At 55.1% G+C, this 18,785-nt stretch overlaps 1 protein-coding gene across 2 annotated transcripts in view; it reads left to right on the forward strand.

The window, feature by feature from the left end:
• Positions 1-3,841: 3,841 nt before the first annotated feature.
• LOC144952239 (dermatopontin-like) overlaps positions 3,842-18,785 on the forward strand; it is a 31,853-nt gene continuing 16,909 nt past the window's right edge. Inside the window, exon 1 of one of the 2 annotated variants that reach the window (XM_078882664.1) lies at positions 3,842-3,863. The gene's annotated coding sequence lies outside the window, so the exon portion shown is untranslated. Of the gene's footprint in view, positions 3,864-17,495; positions 17,635-18,785 lie in introns of those variants that run through there. The other variant, XM_078882663.1, reaches the window with a different exon arrangement.

The raw sequence follows: 18,785 nt of genomic DNA on the forward strand, positions 1-18,785 counted from the left end.
TTATAACCTATAAATGAAATAGGTCTGTGTCACGGCGGCCTTACAAATTGCACACGAATTGATGCAATGAATATATCACGTCGCTGGTCTGCTTTTCGCTTGCAAGTTTCAGATTTACTGCAATACACCCGTCCTTGGACGGACAAAAGGCGAGTATGCATATAAATGACAACGGGTATCTATTATTGGTTGGGTTATTCACAGTTAATCAACATACACGAACGAATGCACGATGCACTTGCATTATGCATGCACATCCTGACGTGCAATATGAAAAATACAACAACGTGCAGGCAAACGCTTGGATGACCTGCATAGCTTAAAATTCCCACTTGGGGAAGGTTATGCGCACAATGGAGTTGCCAGCAAGGACACCAAAGACAGTCAAGCCCATTCCTGTCGATTGTTGTCTGGAATATGCTCACCACGAATGGGACAGGATACCGAGATTTCATCGTAAACCAACTGGGCTGAATATAATATCGTAGTCGCCAGTATTACTGAGGCCAGGCTCACGGCTATGTGATGAAGCCAACATTGACTGCGCAAACATCCTGGATTCCGAAATGTTGTCACTCATCATCAGCATGCCTCTCAACAAATCGCATGTATAGTAGACATCCCCGTTTTACCACGAATCTTACTGGCCAGGATGCAACATTGGCGTGAACATCTGTTGGTCGTTGTATATAAACCAACTTAAAAGTTAAGCCCTGATGAAAAAGACTACTTCTATGATGATTCAGTGGCTCGCTACTTTCTATCCCAAGGCAATGACACAATCATGATCTGTGGATATTTACAGGCACTCACCGCAACGGCTTCAAATCTGTCATAGGGCATTTTGATTCCCAACGACAACACTGCCAGACTTCTGTCCTGATAATCCGAGGTATCGTGAGACTAAATATCCACTGACCAACTTGGATCTCAAAACAATGGCCACACAACTAAATCAATATATCATATCCTTTCCAAGGACAGGACCACCTTTAAGTCATACTGGGTTTCAGTGGAGCAGAGGCACCGGCTAACACTGACCACTGCCTGGTTGTCGCACGAGTTGCTCTCGGCTTCCCAATACCAATGCATTCTTCAGCCATTAAGCGGTGCGATGTCCAAAGACTCGGGGACAGCCAATTTCCTGGCTAGTAGATTCTCTCCAGGGCAGTTGAGTCTCACTTGACAGCATTCACCATCTCACCAGAAGACATTGATGTCGAATGTGTTTAGCCCCAGGTACGAGACTCCATTACACTGGCTGCTGAGGCTACAGTAGGCCTCTGAAAGCCTTTTCGTAACCCCTGGCTATCTGATTAGACCTTCCAGGTTATGAAACAGAAGGCAGCTGCACGGCAGACTGATGAACACCAAGGAACATCGCAGGTTTCAGGACATTTTCAGAGCTCAAGCAAAAGCTGACCAAGAAGTGTAGCCGAACTCCGTGGCTGATGAAGTTGAGTTAGGGACTGTCACACAACGACTTGAGGACAGCTTTTTCCGTCATCAAACGTCTCGGACACCGCCATGGCTCGTGACACCAAATCAGATGGCTATCCTTGCTCATCATTGGAGGAAGTCCTCATAAGATGGACTGAGCATTACGCAACACCACAGAACATCCACCATCCGCCGCATGGCTCACAGGGCGATACCAAATAAATGAAACTTGAAACTTGAAACCAGCAGATGCAAGTGTTGTATATAATAGCGCCGGCTGGTGGACAGCGGCGGCAACTGTGGTGGACAGATGGTGCACATGCCGGTGAGGGTGAGCACGGTGTGTTGGCAGAGGGGAGGAACGAGGGTAAGGGTCATGGAGGACCCCAGCTGGAGGCCCCTGGAACCTGCTCGCAAGTTCGAGAAGGGAGGCGCGGTCAGGGAGGAGCCAGGCCACGCTGGGAGCATAAAAGGAGCCCAGAGCGGGAGCTCGAGGCTGCTGGTTCTGAGAATGGACTTGTCTCATCGTTGCTGTCATCTCGCCGCCATTGACGCTAAACGTCTCTGCTACGAAGGAGAGTAGTTGGCTATCTAAGTCAACGCCGTCAGTGTTAGACGGCTCGTGTTATGTACAGGCTAGGCTGAGCTCCTGTGGAGGGTGTGCGAACGAGACCGTGACAGTTGTTAATAAAGAAAGTGCCTCCTATAAACTCTGTCTGAATCATTGACGCTACATATGTCCCGAATTTTTAGACACTGCAACTGCAAACAATGCTGACACCGACTGTCAAACCAACACAGACCCTTTATCATACATCAGAGCAAATTCAGTATTGCCATCATGAAACTTAAAAACAGCAAAGCAGCTGGGCTAAATGGGGTTTCTCCAGAACTGTTGAAAAACACCACCGCCCACAGCAATCAGGATTCACAGCTGGTCGATCTACAATGGATGCTGTGCTTGCACTCCGCCTACTTGCAGAACTGCACCGTGATTTCGATTGCCCATTGCATGTCGCTTAAGATTGATTTGAAGGGGGCTTTTGACTCTGTGGATCGATCGGCTTTCTGGTCTCTGCCTTCGGAGGGATTGGGGTCCCTGACATCCTGCTGGTCTCTTGTGAAAGATCTGCATGCCGGCACGAGCACAAGAGTTCATGTCGGGTCCGACATTCGCCATGATTCGAGGCCACATCTGGAGAACGCCAAGGATGCGTCCTCGCACCGGTGCTGTCGGGCGATCAACGGCATCTCTGAAAACGAGACCCACGACCTCGGAGTCAGGATTGGCCAGCAACCACTTCGCTGACCTCGGCTACGCTGATGATGATGCAGCTTCGTTTGTTGAGAAGCCTGAAACATTCACACAGCAGTCGTTTCCACAACGATGCAAGAAAATTGTGACGAAATGTTTCCATGGCAGAACTGGGCCTTCGGACCCTCCAGAAGCTCCCTGCGCATACAACAGCGACGCTATCGAAGCAGTGGAGGAATTTAATCTGCCTGGAATCTGCACAGACCACTGATTGACGATTTAGACCCTGATGTCATGTGCGGATCGGCGTGGCTTCAGGAATAATGAACGGTCTGAACCGCATTTGGTCCCAGAAACATTTAAGTCTGGACATTAAATTGAGAGTTCTACCAGGACTGTGTTTCATCAGTTTTGTTGTTGTGCGGTGCGGAGGCCTGGAAATCGCTTCAAGCTGAATTGGATCAGCTGCCAGTCCTTCTACAGACGATGTCCAAAGACGGCTGCTTGGCAATACGATGGTTCATCTTCGTGAGAAATCTCACCGTTGCATCTGCAAGCGGTCTGCTGGCGATCAAGAGCTCAGTTCGAGAGGAGACGGCCCTGTGGTGTTACACCCCCGTCGTGATGCGCAAACTCCAGCAGCAAATTGCGCAACTTCAGTTGGCGGTCGACGTTCAAAGTGAGGACTGCAACCACTCAAAGAACTGGTACCACCCCCATGGTACCATCTCCATGGTACCACCCCCATGGTACCACCCCCATGGTACCACCCCCACGGTACCACCCCCTCCATTATCCGTGGGTCAAACAAATCATTCAAGACACGGCAGTAACAGCAGTTCATTTGAATGCTGCCGAAAGAGGTCACGCGTTTGGCGCAACGGTCCCTCGCTGACTCTGCGTGATTAATTAATTAATTAATTTTCCCAGCTCATCATTATATCTTGCGCGTTATTGTTTGGCATGGTTCGTGTTGTTGTTGTTGCTTCTGGGGACCGAGAGATCGACGATCGACGTCCGGTCGCCCCGCGTTGACGGCATTCGTCACGACTTCTCACTCAACAGAGAACGCCGCCCATCTTCTGCTGCGACCGCTACTCAAGCGTTGCTGCTGATTCCGCAGGAACCCCGAGACACAGAGAGGAGGGGAGGCTGGGGAGGAGGGGAGGTCAGTTTCCTGCCTCTGCCAAATGGGGTTGGCTGGGAAATGTCTTAGACGCCTGTCGCCCCTAGGGCCTCTGGCAGAAGCTTGTTCTTTTCTTTCAGACTTGTTGGCGATTGAGTTGATGGTGGAGGGGGTCACCAGCCCCTGGCACACGTCCAGAGCCCCTGTTGGTCACTGTGGCGGCTGTGAGCGCCCGTGAGGGAAACCGCCGATTGGCATCGGCTTTCGCCCCAATGGCACTGCTCACCGCCACCACGGTATTAGCGACCGGCAACCACAACAACCACGGTGGAATGATACCCTGGTGGTCCCCATTTTTTTAAGAAGGGGGTGGCACTGATTGTAACAACTGCCGGGGCATCTCCCTCCTACGTGCGAGGCCGGGAAAAGTCCTGGCAAGGGTTATTCAACATCGCCCCCTTGTTAAGCAGTGTGCCGAGGAGAGGCTTGCAGAGTCCCACATATTGTTTCAGGCCGGGGCAGTCCTGCACAGGCGCCATATGCTCTGTTTGTAATTACCAAAGCTGCATGCTTGTAATCACCAACACATTATTCCAGCATTGGCGCATCTGTAGTGGTGGTGTTGACGTGCGCCGACAGTGATGGATCACGCGGCGGCACGGGGTGCGGGGTTGGGCACGCGTTGGGGGCGTGGTGTGGACGCGCGCGCCGGGAGTGAGAGATCACGGGGTGGCGCGGCGTGAGTGGTGAGGCGCGCTGACACTGTGGGAAAACAGGATCGTAGCCAGCGCCCGGTGATTGGTCAAATGGGATGAGTGCTCTCAGCGACGTCCGCAGGGAGTGTATAAAGGGTGACGCGCGAGAGCACTCGGGGTTGTTGTTAACCAGTTGAAGATCGAAGACGGAGGGAAGAGGTAGTGCCCTGAGACCCCTAGTCCCGCTGTCCTTGTTGGGACCGGGGCCCTGTGTGGCTCGGAGGCGAGACTGTGGGACCCGTGGTCCGACGCCCATGTGACTCGGGACTGTGGGACTCAGGGTCGAGAGGAACACCCCGGCTGGGTGTGTTCCGAGAGGCTACGGGGCGTAAGAGCCCGTGTTCGAGTAGCTCAGTGGGTGTTAGTCACCCGAGTAGCTAAGTGGGTGTTGGTCACCCGAGTAGCTCAGTGGGTGTTAGTCACCCGAGTAGCTAAGTGGGTGTTGGTCACCCGAGTAGCTCAGTGGGTGTTAGTCACCCGAGTAGCTAAGTGGGTGTTAGTCACCCGAGTAACTAAGTGGGTGTTAGTCACCCGAGTAACCAAGTGGGTGTTAGTCACCCGAGTAACCAAGTGGGTGTTAGTCACCCGAGATACTACAGTGGGTGTTAGTCACCTGTGAAACGAAGTTGGTGAAATAAAGAGTGTGCTACCCGTGAAGTTGTCTCCCGCCGAGTTACTACATTACAACTGGCGTCAGAAGTAAACCTGTCTTCAAGAAGAATGGATACTAGGAAGACTACCCGTACCCACGAGCGAGATCGGGAAGACGACGGCGTACCGGAGACACCAACCTCGGGAGGAGAGGACGAGGAGTTGCCGCCGATGCAGCACTTCGCGGCGATGGCCGACGCTCCGCTCGCCTCCGACACCAGCCTGCAGGACGCACACTCCCGCCTGGCGGAGTTGCTGCTCGCCGCTGCTGCTGTTTTGGCGGAGATCTCCGGTCTAGCGGGCGGAGGGACGGCTGCGGGGTTGGAGGAGGCGGCGCGGCTGGAGGGATCCCGCCAGAAGGCGCTTCGCGCCAAAAGTTTTGAAGTTGGCGCCGTTTTTGAGGGTCCGCCATTAATTGGCGGGAAGCGCGGACACCACGTGGGCGGAGAGCTCCACTCGGAGCGGCCCGCGTCATCGGCGCGCGCCGGAGCCCTCCATTATGCGCCTGCAGACGGAGCCAACATTTTCTACAACCACAGCGGCGCGCGGGAAAATCGTTTCGACAACGACGACGACCGGGTCCTCCAGCAACGATTGCCCGCGCTGTCGGCGTTCAAGGCAGACGGGGGCGACTGGGGAGCCTTCCAATGAAGGTTCCTCGCACATCAAGAAATGTCGGGGTGGTCCGACACCACTGCCCTGCGCGCGCTGCCGGCGATGCTCGACGACGACGCGCTTGCGGCCTTCACATCGGCCCCTAGGTCGTCCCGCTCAACGCTCCAGGCCGCGCTACACCTAATGGCTAAAGTGTTCGGGCCGCCCTCGACCTGTCGCCACCAGTTCTACGATCGGCGAAAGGTGGTTGGAGAAACAACGCTCGCCTATCGCACGGCGCTGCTCGCCCTGGCGGACGCAGCTTTTCCCCGCATGGACAAGGAGGGGAAGGACGCCATGGTGACGGAGCAGCTGTTGGCATTGGCTCACGGCTTGGGAGTCCCCATCAATGTGGCGGACGAAATGGACATCTGCTCCCTGGGGATTGCCACGAGTATTCACGCATACGAGGTCCTCAAGCGCAAGCCAACGGTCATCTGCGCATCGGCGGGGAACGGGGCAGTGGCTGCCACGGTCGCCGAGCCTCAGCCTGCTGCAGCTCGGGAGGAGGCCTTCACTGTATCGAGACCGGGGGAGTGGAGAACGGGAGGTCGTTCGCCTACACGTTCATCCCGCAAGCTGGAGCAACCGAAACCTACGACGTCCCTCGTCGTCTGCTACAACTGCGGCCTTCGGGGTCACGTCGCAGCCGGGTGCCGGGCTCCGCGTCAGCACGCCACGGGACCACGTCCGGACGACGACCGGGGCCACAAGTCATCACAACTAAACCCGGCAAGTCGCGGCACCTCACGCGCTCGGTCCCCATACACGGCACGTTTGGGTCGCCGCTTGGCGGTGCGGGGACCGCATAAAGGTACCGGGGGTTCGGTTCGGCGAGGGGGGTTCGTACACGGCCCGGAAGCAGTCGAATGGTCCGAATTGGCCCACAGGATGGTGGCTGCGTCGGCCGGGTCGTCCGTGGTAACAGGGTTTATTGACGGGGTTGAGGTCCGGGTGCTTGTGGACACGGGTGCGTCGGCCACTATCATTTCGGACCTTATTTATAACATTCTTCCCGTCCAATGTCGACCCCTTCTGCCGGTGGACGTACCATTTTACGCGGCGAACGGGGGATCCTTGGGAATCATCGGCCAGATTCGGGCGACTATTTGTATTGGCGATATCAAATTGGCGGGTCCTATTTTTGTATCATCATCGCTGGCCGTTCCTTGTTTGCTAGGTACGGACTTTCTGTCCAAAATGCCCATCAAAATTCTCATAGATCAAGCCTGCATTGAGCTTCCATCGGGACGGCGGGTTGCGTTTTTGACGAGCCCTACTAAAATACGCACGGTTTGTGCGACGGTGCAGGCGCTGGCAACTCAGACTGTACGGGTGCCCCCGGGATCGCAAATGTTGGTACCCCTTCGGTTGAGAAAACCCCTCGGGGTGGATGCGGGGGCACAGGGAGTTTTGTTGGGGCCGTCTAACAGAGCAAAAGGGGGCCTCGACTTGGCGGTAGCTCAGACCATGGTGAGGGGGGACAGTGAGCCGTTCGTTATGGTCTTGAATACGGGGTCGCGGCCGGCCGTAATTACACAGGGAACGGTGCTGGCTCACGCCGCGCCGCTACCCGTCGAGGAACAGCTCGTTGCTCACGCGGGATTGAGTGCCGAGACGCATCCTCAAAGTAAGGAGGGGACAGAGTGGGTGGACTCGTTGTGTGCCGGGTCTAGTAACCTGTCCAGTGTGCAGTTGGGAGCATTGAGGGGCTTGCTACTCGAGTTTGCTGACGTGTTTAGCAGTCACAAGTACGATATTGGCTGCACAGACCTGTTGCGCCACCACATAGCTACGGGGGACGCGGCTCCTATTCGACAGAATCCCTTCCGGCTCAGCCCAGCCGAGAAGGAGCATGTGCAGTCGGCGGTTAATGACATGTTGGCGGCCGACATCATTTCGCCCTCTTCCAGTCCGTGGGGTGCTCCTATCGTCCTAGTTAAAAAACAGGACGGGTCCTTGCGGTTCTGTGTCGATTTCCGCCGCCTAAACAAAATCTCTATGGCCGATGCGTATCCGCTCCCCAGGATGGATGAGTCGCTGGATGCCTTGGCGGGAGCACAGTTTTTTTCGACGCTCGATCTGCTTTCGGGATTTTGGCAATTGCCCCTCGATGACGAGTCGAAACCAAAAACCGCTTTCCGGACACCGGGAGGCCTATTTGAATTCAACCGATTGCCCATGGGCTTACATTCCGCTCCCGCCACGTTCCAGAGGCTCATGGAATTGGTTTTGTCAGGCCTCCAATGGGACACCTGTTTGATTTACCTCGATGATATCATCGTTTTCAGCCGGACTTTTGAGGAGCACCTCCAGCGACTGAGAGCGGTGTTCCTCAGGATGCGTTCCGCTAAGCTTAAATTTAAACCGGCTAAATGTTTTCTGCTTCGGGAATCGGTCAGGTACTTGGGCCATATCGTTAGTCGTTCAGGGATCTCGACAGACCCTGCTAAGACGCAATGCGTCAGCTCATGGCCAACGCCAACCTCGGTCACTGAAGTCCGCAGCTTCATAGGATTCGCCTCCTATTACCGGCGTTTTGTCAAGCAGTTTGCCACCATAGCCAGGCCCCTGCACGCTTTGACGACTAAAGGTGTGCGGTTTCACTGGGGGCCGGAAGAGGAGGCTGCGTTCTGCTCCCTTCGTGACACCTTGGTGCAGGCTCCCCCCTTGTGTTACCCCGATTTCACGCAACCGTTTTTACTCGACACGGATGCCAGTAACACGGGTATCGGGGGAGTGCTCTCACAGGTGGTCGGGGGGGTTGAACGGGTGGTCGCCTACGGTAGCAGGGTTCTGTCCCCTGCGGAACAACGCTACTGTGTGACACGTCGTGAATTGCTGGCGATTGTGTTTTTTATACAGCAATTCAGGCTGTATCTTTACGGCCGTCATTTTACGGTTTGTACGGACCATGCGGCTCTCCAGTACGCTATGCCGGTGGCGCAGCCATCCGGCCAATTGTCCCGTTGGTTGGAGGTCCTTCAGGACTACCAATTCACGACGATTTACCGCAAGGGATTGCGCCACTCGAACGCGGATGCCTTGTCGCGGTTGCCGCCGCGCACGGAATGTGCATGTCTGCTGGGATCGGCGCGGTGTAAACCCCCTGTCGCCGTCCCCGCGGAAGTTGTGCTTGCCGCCACTGATACTACGGGGGTCGACGCTCCCACGGGGAGGGACTCGCTGTTAGCGTTGCCTCTCATCGAGTGGGGCCGTCTCCAAATGGCCGACATCTCCCTACTCACGCTACGTCGGAAGGTTGACGCTCCCGAGGGGGTGGAAACGCGGGTCGGTTCCTGGGTGTGCAGACAGGGCCTCTTGATGAAGTGGGACAACATGTCCCGGCGTCACGCGCTCGTTGTGCCATTTGCTATGCGGGGTAGGCTCGTTCTGGCTGCTCATGAGCGACTCATGCATTTGGGGTTTCACAAAACGCTCGCCCTAATCCAGCGAGACTATTATTGGCCGGGGATGGGCAACGACGTGGCGAACATTCTTAAGGGATGTGTGAGGTGCGCTCAAAGGAAGCCGCCACCAGTAGCGGCTAACCCACCGCTGCAATCCATTCAGGTTTCGCGCACAAACGAATTGGTTGCGTTAGACATCTTGGGGCCCTTTCCTACTACACCTAGGGGAAATAAGTTCCTACTGGTTGGCGTAGAGTATTTCACCCGCTGGCCCATGGCATGGCCACTCGCCAACCAGTCGGCTGCGGCAGTGGCGGACGCCTTTGTCCAAGGTTATGTTTTGGACAAGGGCGCCCCTGAACGCTTGCTGACGGACCAAGGGAAGAATTTTTCGAGCGTTTTGTTGCGCGAGGTGTGCGACCTGTTGGGTACAAAGAAAGTGCGTACCTCCCCGTACCACCCGCAGACTGACGGAATCGTTGAACGTCTGAACAGGACGATTACGTCTATGCTGTGCCAACAGGTCTGCGACGATCAGGTTGATTGGGACTTACAGGTACCGGGGGTGCTCGCGGCCTATCGAATGGCCCCTCATGCGGCGACGGGGTTTTCCCCATTTTTTCTTATGTATGGGCGGGAGGCCGATCCGGCCATGGACGTCCAACTGGGGATTTCCCAGCCACGTGCAAAATCTAAATTGGCAGACCACATCAAGTTTAATATCGCCAAATTGGCTGAAGCGCGAGAGGCTGCGAGATTGAATTCGCAGTCTCGGCAGATCGCGAACGAGAGATTGCATGGACGGAGGGTGCATACGCACGATTGGAAACCAGGCGATAAGGCCTGGCTGCATTGTCCACATGCACCGTTGGCTACGTCCCCCAAATTGTTGAGACCATGGAGGGGACCGGTGGAAATTGTGCGGGTTGCACGACCCCAGAGTATACAGATTAAATGGGAAAAACGCCGTTGGTACGTGCACCCCTCCCGACTGAAACTCTACGCGGCACCGCGTGACCCCGTTTTGTGCTGTAACGACCGAGCGTGTGATGTGACCGTCGACTCGGGGAGGGATGTGTCGCAGGCTGATCCTCACGTGTCTCCACCTGACCCACCCCCAGGTGTCTCGGGCCTGACGGCAGTTGACCGTCGGGAACCGGAACCCCGCGGCACGCGCGGATCCCCGATGCCTGGCCCGTGCCTTCCTGAACTGCCGGCACCACCGGACGGTCAACCGCGTCTGGTGCCGTACGACGGAACGGCAAGGCGGACTCGGACTAGGACACAACACTTTTCATGACAAGAAAAAAAAATTTTTAATACAATTTTTAAACCCGGGCTCACCGCCGTGTTCCCCCTCTGCCGGGGTAATGTCCCGTTCAAGGGACGCTCGGGAAGAATGGGACGCTGCACGAGTCAGAAGAAAGAAAAAAATATATATATATTTCTTTGCATACACATTTATTGTTGTCACTCGCCGGATTGTAAATATTGTTCTGTTGTTGTGGTGGCATTGCTGGTTTTTGCGGATGGCGGTGTTCGTGTTGTGTTATGTTGTTATGTTGTTGTTGTGTTACGGGGCACACATGGGAGGGGGTGTTGTATATTTTTATAGCAGCCGGGTCGGCTGCGAGCTATGTGGTAGGGGGTGATGTAGTGGTGGTGTTGACGTGCGCCGACAGTGATGGATCACGGGGCGGCACGGGGTGCGGGGTTGGGCACGCGTTGGGGGCGTGGTGTGGACGCGCGCGCCGGGAGTGAGAGATCACGGGGCGGCGCGGCGTGAGTGGTGAGGCGCGCTGACACTGTGGGAAAACAGGAACGTAGCCAGCGCCCGGTGATTGGTCAAATGGGATGAGTGCTCTCAGCGACGTCCGCAGGGAGTGTATAAAGGGTGACGCGCGAGAGCACTCGGGGTTGTTGTTAACCAGTTGAAGATCGAAGACGGAGGGAAGAGGTAGTGCCCTGAGACCCCTAGTCCCGCTGTCCTTGTTGGGACTGGGGCCCTGTGTGGCTCGGAGGCGAGACTGTGGGACCTGTGGTCCGACGCCCATGTGGGTCGGGACTGTGGGACCCAGGGTCGAGAGGAACACCCCGGCTGGGTGTGTTCCGAGAGGCTACGGGGCGTAAGAGCCCGTGTTCGAGTAGCTCAGTGGGTGTTAGTCACCCGAGTAGCTAAGTGGGTGTTGGTCACCCGAGTAGCTCAGTGGGTGTTAGTCACCCGAGTAGCTAAGTGGGTGTTGGTCACCCGAGTAGCTCAGTGGGTGTTAGTCACCCGAGTAGCTAAGTGGGTGTTAGTCACCCGAGTAACTAAGTGGGTGTTAGTCACCCGAGTAACCAAGTGGGTGTTAGTCACCCGAGTAACCAAGTGGGTGTTAGTCACCCGAGATACTACAGTGGGTGTTAGTCACCTGTGAAACGAAGTTGGTGAAATAAAGAGTGTGCTACCCATGAAGTCGTCTCCCGCCGAGTTACTACATTACACATCCACGCAACACCATGGATACACGCCGGGTCTAAGCAAGAACATCTGCTGGACTACATAGTGACAGAGCAGCGATTGCGGGCCCATGTTTTTGACACCAGGACCTACCGTGGAGCTGATCTGCCCCCATCTGTAAGATGCGCCTGCCATTCTTCCACTGCGGTGGTGGGTATCCACCTAGGGGTCGCATTCAAACCCCCAGTGGCCTGGTCTCGGCTAGCTGACAAAAATTGCAAGCTGATGTGCAGGACTGTGGCTCATGCAGCTGCAATGGCTGCATTTGGGCACATTCCAGACCTCACCAGAGATCCTGGCTGACAGAGGAGGTGCTCGGGCTGGTTGAGGGAAAGCAGCAGGCCCACTCCCACCATCTACAACATCCCGCTTTGGAGAATGAGGCTTACGGCAGAATTCGCCCGGAGGTTTTGCAGAGTTGTGTGGTGGCTGCAAGGAGGAGTGGGTTCGATCCCAACCCCGACGCCTGCTGCTGTATATTTGGAGTTTATATGTTCTACCCGTGGTCCCGTGGATTTTTCCTCTGGTTTATTCCTCCAAATTTAAAACAAACATCCGTTTTGAGTATTTGCCTGTTATAAATTCGCACATTGAGCTCTCAGTGGGCTTTACCTGGTAAAATAAAAAAGATGGTTTTAGTTGGGGGAAGATTGCATCGTGGGGAAAGATTGTAGACACGCCCCTTGCTGGACACGCCCCCTTGCTGGGGCTGCCTCGCCTCGGATATTGGAAGGATGCAGCTGCTCCCTGTGAGTGGGCTGGCGAATTCGCCATCGGTTGAGACAAGTTCAGAGAGACTTCCCGAGACTCGGCCAAACGCCGGGCAGAGATGATCTACCAAGCGATCTGTTGAGGGAGGGTGGGGTTTGTGTGAAAACTGCCCGATATGATGACATCACAACCGCCCGGACCACAGGACAGGATTGGAAAGATGCCCAGACACAAACACACAAAGACAAAGGTCCCCCGTATAGCCTGAAACAGACTGTTGGGGCAAGTGCTGTGAGCGAGCACCTATAAAGGCCGGCACGGCACACGAGGGGGTGGGTGGCTAACACCACGCCCAGCCGCCTTTGTCTCCCCAGTGGTGATGTTTACACACCACACCAGGTTCTCATTTTGAGGCTGAGCCTACCTAGGGGAGGCCCAGGACCGGTTCAAATATTCCCCACTGGGGTTGCTCCGTGAGCGGGGATGGAACTCCCGCTCCCTGCCATCACTACCATCATCACCATCATCACCACCATCATCATCACCACCATAATCATCATATCACCACCATCATCATCACCACCATCATCATCACCACCATCATCATCACTAACATCGTCATCATCACCATCATCACCACCATCATCATCACCACCATCATCACATCACCACCATCATCATCACCACCATCATCATCACCACCATCATCATCACTACCATCGTCATCATCACCATCATCACATCAACCCCATCATCACCACCATCATCATCACCATCATAACCACATCACCACTATATCCACCCACACCACCATCATCATCACCAGTATCGTCATCATCACCACCACCATCATCACCACTATAACCATCATCACCACCACCATCATCACATCACCACCATCATCATCACCACCACCATCATCATCACATCACCACCATCATCATCACCACCATCATCATAATCACCACCATCATCATCACCATCATCATCATCACCACCATCATCATCACTACCATCATCATCATCACCATCATCACCACCATCATCATCATCATCACATTACCACCATCATCATCACCACCATCATCATAATCACCACCATCATCACCATCATTATCATCACCACCATCATCATCACTACCATCATCATCACCATCATCACATCACCACCATCATCATCACCACCATCATCTTCATCACCACCATCATCATCACCATCACTATCCTCACCACCACCATCATCATTACCACCATCACCACCACCATCATCACCACCATCATCATCACCACCATCATCATCACCACCATCATCATCACCACCATCACATCACCACCACCATCACATCACCATCACCACTATAACCACCATCACCACCATCATCACATCACCATCATCACCACCACTGGGTGAGTGTGGGGGGAGAGCGGTGGCGCAGCGGTTAGCACTCGTCCTGGTCCTCCCCTAGGTCGACTCAGCCTGTGTGGGCGACTCATCCTGAGTGGACGACTCAGGGGAGCTTAGTCATTGCTCGCTCCCCGCCCTTCCCCCTCGCCTCGACCCCCTCGCCTCGACCCCCTCGCCTCGACCCCCTCGCCTCGACCCCCTCGCCTCGACCCCCTCGCCTCGACCCCCTCGCCTCGACCCCCTCGCTCCCCACTCCACCCCTCGCTTCTACCCCCTCGCCTCGACCCCCTCGCCTCGACCCCCTCGCTCCCCACTCCACCCCTCGCTTCTACCCCCTCGCCTCGACCCCCTCGCCTCTACCCCCTCACCTCTACCCCCTCGCTCTCTACCCCCTCGCTCCCTATCCGCTCGCTCCCTCTACCCCCTCCCCTCTACCCCCTCCCTTCTACCCCCTCGCGTCTACCCCCTCGCTCTCTACCCCCTCGCCTCGACCCCCTCGCCTCGACCCCCTCGCCTCGACCCCCTCGCTCCCCACTCCACCCCTCGCTTCTACCCCCTCGCCTCGACCCCCTCGCCTCTACCCCCTCACCTCTACCCCCTCGCTCTCTACCCCCTCGCTCCCTATCCGCTCGCTCCCTCTACCCCCTCCCCTCTACCCCCTCCCTTCTACCCCCTCGCTTCTACCCCCTCGCTCTCTACCCCCTCGCCTCGACCCCCTCGCCTCGACCCCCTCGCCTCGACCCCCTCGCTCCCCACTCCACCCCTCGCTTCTACACCCTCGCCTCGACCCCCTCGCCTCTACCCCCTCACCTCTACCCCCTCGCTCTCTACCCCCTCGCTCCCTATCCGCTCGCTCCCTCTACCCCCTCCCCTCTACCCCCTCCCTTCTACCCCCTCGCTTCTACCCCCTCGCCCCGAATTGAGGCCCCGCATCTCCCCCAGCTGGAGACGTCATCACCCAACCACGCGGGCCCCGGGGGGAGGGGGGGAGGGTGGCGGGGAGGGGCTGGGGGGGGGGCTCGGGGGGCCACGTCCCCCGCCCCTCCATCCCCCACTCTCTCGATGTTAATTCGGATGGTGATGGTGGTGATGATCATGTTGATGGTGGTGATAGTGGTGGTGATGGTGGTGATGGTAGTGATGTTGATGGTAGTGGTGATTCTGATGGTGGTGATGATCATATTGATGGTGGTGATATTGGTGGTGATGGTGGTGATGTTGATGGTAGTGGTGATGGTGGTGATGGTGGTGATGATCATGTTGATGGTGGTGATAGTGGTGGTGATGGTGGTGATGTTGATGGTAGTGGTGATGGTGGTGATAGTGGTGGTGATGGTGGTGGCGATGGTAGTGGTGATTCTGATGGTGGTGATGGTGGTGATGATTATATTGATAGTGGTGGTAGTGATGGTGGTGATGTTTATGCTAGTGGTGATGGTGGTGATGGTGATGATGATCATATTGATGGTGGTGATAGTGGTGGTGATGGTGGTGATGTTGATGGTAGTGATGGTGGTGGTGATGGTAGTGATGTTGATGGTAGTGGTGATGGTGGTGATGGTGGTAGAGTGATGGCGTGGGGAGCGGTAGTGTCGTGGTGATGGTGGTGATGGTGGTAGAGTGATGGTGATGGTGGTGATGGTGGTAGAGTGATGGTGGTGGTGATGGTGGTGATGGTGGTGATGGTGGTAGAGTGATGGTGATGGTGGTGGTGATGATGGTGGTAGAGTGATGGTGGTGGTGATGGTGGTAGAGTGATGGTGATGGTGGTGATGGTGGTAGAGTGATGGTGGTGGTGATGGTGGTGATGGTGGTAGAGTGGTGGTGATGGTGGTAGAGTGATGGTGATGGTGGTGGTGATGGTGGTAGAGTGATGGTGGTGGTGATGGTGGTAGAGTGATGGTGATGGTGGTGATGGTGGTAGAGTGATGGTGGTGGTGATGGTGGTGATGGTGGTAGAGTGGTGGTGATGGTGGTAGAGTGATGGTGATGGTGGTGGTGATGGTGGTAGAGTGATGGTGGTGGTGATGGTGGTAGAGTAGTGTCGTGGGTAGCGCTACGCTGCGCCATGAAGACGTTCACTCCGGGTTCGATTCCTGCTCACGGCCACCACCGGTGACCATTATCTAATCTGGTTGTGGGCCTCCCCTAGGTCGACTCAGCCATGTATTGGTATTTGGTGCAGTGCGTAAACATCGCCACTGAGAAGACAAAGGCGGTCGGGCGTGGTGCTGGCCACCCGTGCCCGGCCTTCGTAAGTGCTCGCTAACAGCACTTGTCCCAACAGTCTGCGAAGGCTACACGGGGGATCTTTGTGTGTATGTGTGTATGGAGGAGGCTCGTGAAGTATGCTTACCGGACAGTGCCAGGCTAGGTGCACTTTGAGGCTGCTGGGCAGCTGGAGGCAGTCGCCCTCCGGAAACAGCGGAGGGCAGAGGAGCGACACTCACAACAACGAGCGGAGCGCCGGGCGGATAAAGCGCAGCGAGTTTCCATAGGTGGTGGTGCATCAGCAGTTTGTCTCAGTCAGTCAACTCATGGCACCTGCTGGGTCTGTCCCGTGGCCTCCTCCTGCACCTAGCCTGGCACAGCAGGCAACCCATAGCACCTGCTGGGTCTGTCCCGTGACCTCCTCCTGCACCCAGCCTGGCACAGCAGTCAACTCATGGCACCTGCTGGGTCTGTCCCGTGGCCTCCTCCTGCACCTAGCCTGGCACAGCAGGCAACCCATAGCACCTGCTGGGTCTGTCCCGTGACCTCCTCCTGCACCCAGCCTGGCACAGCAGTCAACTCATGGCACCTGCTGGGTCTGTCCCGTGACCTCCTCCTGCACCTAGCCTGGCACAGCAGTCAATCCAAGTGCACCTAGCTTGGCACGTGGTGACGTAACCGCCAATGGCTACGAGCCCACCCACCACCATCGACAGCAGTGATATCGATTACCTGAGCCGGTCCTGGGCCTTCCGAAGGTAGAGACAGCCTGACACGGGTGCCTGGGGGGGGGGGTGTAAAACGTCGCCACTGAGGGAAGACAAAGGCGGCCGAGCGTGGCGCTGGCCACCCACCCCCTCGTGTTCCGTTATGGCCTTCATAGGTGCTCGCTAACATGACTTGTCCCAACAGTCTGTGAAGGCTATACGGGGATGATTGTCTTTTGTCCGTGTATGTAAATGTGTGTTGTGTATGTGTGTATTATGGATGAGTGTGTCCGTGTGTGTGTATGTAGATGTGTGTGTATGTAGATGTGTGTGTGAGTGTTTGTACGAATATATCCTGTGCGTGTGAGTGTCTGTGTGTGTGAGTGAAAGTGTCTGTGAGTGTGTGAGTGTTTGTGTGAGTGTGTGTGTCACTGTGAGTGTGTGTGTGTGTCAATGTGTGTGTGTGTTTGTGTGAGTGTGTGTGAGTGTCTGTGTGTGAGTGTGTGTGTGTCAGTGTGAGTTTGTGTGTGTCAGTGTGAGTTTGTGTGTGTCAGTGTGAGTGTGTGTGTGTCAGTGTGAGTGTGTGTTTGTGTGAGTGTGTTTGTGTGAGTGTCTGTGTGTGTGAGTGTGTGTGTGTGTCAGTGTGTGTGTCTGTGTGTGTGTCAGTGTGTGTGTGTAAGTGTGTGGGTGTATCAGTGTGTGTGTGTGTGTTTGTGTCGGTGTATGTCTGTGTAAGTTTATGAATATTCATGAACCTCCACTCCACGTCTCACTTCTCTTCGCCAGACTCTCGGAGAGCCGCTCCTAAGGTGATGGTGGTGACGGTGGTGGTGGTGGTGATGGTGGTGATGGTGGTGATGGTAATGGTGGTGGTGATGGTGATGGTCGTGGTGGTGGTCATGGTGGTGGTGGTGATGGTGGTGGTGGTCGTGATGGTGGTGGTGGTGATGATGATCGTGGTGATGGTGGTGGTAATTAATTATGGTGGTGGTGATGGTGGTGGTGGTGATGATAATGGTGGTGGTGATAATGGTGGTGATGATGATGGTGATTAATGATGGTGGTGGTGGTGATGGTGGTGATGGTGGTGGTGATAGTGGTGGTGGTGATGGTGATAATGGTGGTGATGGTGATAATGGTGGTGATGGTGATGATGATGGTGATTAATGATGGTGGCAGTGATAGTGATGATGCTGATAATGGTGCTGATGGTGATGCTGATGATGGTGATGGTGCTGATAGTAGTGTTGGTGATGGTAGTGACGGTGGTGGTGATGGTGGTGATGGTAGTGGGGATGTTTAACACGTCGGCGTTTGCGACCAATATTATTCATTGGTTAAATTATCCAACCCAAAAAAAACTTGCGGGGAGTGGGGATGGTGGTGATGTTTGTAATAATGGTGATGATGACGGTATTAATGGTAGTGGTGATAATGATAATAGCAACGATGATGATGAAAATAAGGGTGGTGGTGGTGATGGTAGTGATGGTAAAACAACCGACTACCTGATAATTGGTTTTTTACCCTTCTATCTGGCAACAAAACTGACACCTTTTTACAAGGAGTCATGTTTGCATAGACCACAATACCTGCAGTCATAATACAAACCAAAGAACATAACTCTGATAATGTACACTGTCCTTGAAGTTGATTGGTCCACACCCGAGACAGCTTTCCTTAGAGCCTAGTCTCACATGGGTTGGACCAGATGACGTGGGAGCGTGGCGGTGAGGTGTATAAAGCTGTAAGCCCCATGCTACTTTGGGCTCGCTTTCCTATGAACCAGAGGCGAGGAGTGGTGGTCGTGGTTAACTATGCCCCCACTGAAAACGAACATCCGTGGTGGGATGCAGGCAAGGCCTATGAGCCAGATGCCTTCTATGACCTATCACAGATGCTAGCTAAAGTGGTCCCTCAGGACAGAGTCATCTTGTTGGGTGACTTCAATGCCCGAGTT

The sequence above is a fragment of the Lampetra fluviatilis genome, chromosome 66, assembly GCF_964198595.1.
Source record: "Lampetra fluviatilis chromosome 66, kcLamFluv1.1, whole genome shotgun sequence".
NCBI classification, from domain to species: Eukaryota; Metazoa; Chordata; class Hyperoartia; order Petromyzontiformes; family Petromyzontidae; genus Lampetra; species Lampetra fluviatilis.